This window comes from Cyprinodon variegatus, unplaced genomic scaffold (assembly GCF_000732505.1).
Source record: "Cyprinodon variegatus isolate N-32 unplaced genomic scaffold, C_variegatus-1.0 Scaffold424, whole genome shotgun sequence".
Classification (NCBI taxonomy): Eukaryota; Metazoa; Chordata; class Actinopteri; order Cyprinodontiformes; family Cyprinodontidae; genus Cyprinodon; species Cyprinodon variegatus.
Genome location: NW_015150877.1, coordinates 681,195 through 683,242, shown reverse-complemented (window position 1 = coordinate 683,242; position 2,048 = coordinate 681,195).

Below are 2,048 nucleotides of genomic sequence, written 5' to 3'. Positions count from 1 at the left end.
TATCACCAGAATGATTGACAGTTAGGAGGACCACTTATTTTGATGATCCACCCAGAAAGAGAACATCCTCCACTATACCTTTAATTTAAGATTTTTTTTAACCATGGTCCTTATTTCAAATAGCTAAAACAAACAAACAAAATAAATCTATAATTTTTGAATATAGACTGATAGTAAAGGCTTACATCGTGATATGTTTTTCAGCCATAATGACTACTGCCATGGTTTTCTATGGGTTAAGAGACGTCGCTGCTTCAACAAATCTGGTTTAAATCAGTACATGACGATGAAATCACATTCTTTAAGCTCTAGTTCTATAGAAACAGTCTCAACAGTCTCCTGCAATGTTAAGAGGACTCCCTGGTCCAACACATGTGAGTTAAATGCCTGAATTATATGTTATGTATCCAGTCAATCTCAGCAAAACTCTGCCTAAACTTGATCTTTTAACACTTTTTAGACAAGTTTCCATTTTTGATCACTTCCATACACTTACAATTGACACCTCAGTGAGGTCTAGAAGCACAAGATCTATATCTAGCCATTCAGTAAAGATCCTGCTACATGGCTGTATATCTTATTTTGGCATTCGACCAATTAGATGAGCCCTTGGATAATATATTACCTACTGCAGAATTAATTTGGAAAAAAAAGTTTAGAAAAAAGGTAAAAAGCTAATTGAAAAGTTAAAAAGTAAAGGTAAAAAATGAATAAGCCTAGTTAACAATTATATTCAGGTTAATAAACTAAAAAATGTAAGTTCCAATATAAACATTAATACCTCTAAGGTTATGTTGTACCAAAAATAAAAACATGTTTCTTTCACTCTCAGTGTTTTTCATTAATTTCTTATAGAAGCACTTTTATTATTTTTCTTAATATATTCGGGTTTTTACATTGACATTAATTTTTACCATCAAAATATCCATATTTTCTTAATGTTACAAAGGTAATAAGGTCTTGTCCTGGATTACAATAACTCTATTGGTTTGAAATGTTGATTTTCAAAGTGCTTTTCACTGAGTGCCCTAGAACGATCTAATTCAGGTGTTGAAGCAGAGATGACTCTAAAATTGGCAGCACAGTTGTCCTCAAGGACAAGACCCCTGTGACCTAAAGCCTGCAGGTCGGTGTTCTGTCAGCTCAGCATCCCTATAGTCAATACGCATGCGCAAGACGTCAGATTTCTGTTTATCCCTTTAGTTTTGTACGAAAAATAGACTTTAAACTACCTTGACGGGCGTGTATCCATTTAGTCATGTTTTTAAAAAAACAAACAATTTAAGGTGAGATCGCCCTACGCTTCAAATAACACCAAAAAGTAAGTAATTCAATAATTTTTTTGTCCAGGACTACAGGATGCATGCCCGTTGAGGTAGTTTAAAGTTAATTTTTGCACAAAACTAAAGGAATAAACGGGAATTGACAATGGGTATGCTGGTCTGATGGGGTATGCTCATCTGACAGAACAGCGGCGAGTTGTAGAGGTCAGGGTTTGGGTCTTCTGCTCTTCTGCTCGAGTTGCAAGTTGGAAACTTTGGTTAAAGGTTTATGAAATCATCCAGAAAAGGACGGTTTAAGGCTGGTTTAAAACGACGTGATTTAGATGAAGGTTTAGATTTTTACAGATTGAACAAACATCCAGATAAGCAGTTTAAAGGAAAGAGGAGTCATGTGTTCACGCTGTGGGAGTGACTCAGCGTGACTCGTCTGTCCGTTCGCTGCCGTGGAAGTGCGTGCTGTTTTTTTTCTTTTCTGGTCCATCCTGCAGCCGCTGTTTGTTCTCAGGAGCAGAGTAGATGCAGAACAAGTGTTTTTGTTGTTTTTCCTTCCGCTGCAGCCGTTTCCTGATTGTGTGAACAGGGTCAACATGATGGGGTCAGGAAAAACAACAGCTCCTCTTTATTAGCCTGTTTTATTGTCTTCATCATACATGAGAAATAACTGCAGAAAATGGAAAGAAAACTGCAGGAGAAATTTGATTTTTTTTTTTTTTTTTTTCTCTGGGTAAATATTTGCTTTACAGAAGCTTCCATGAATAGAAACAT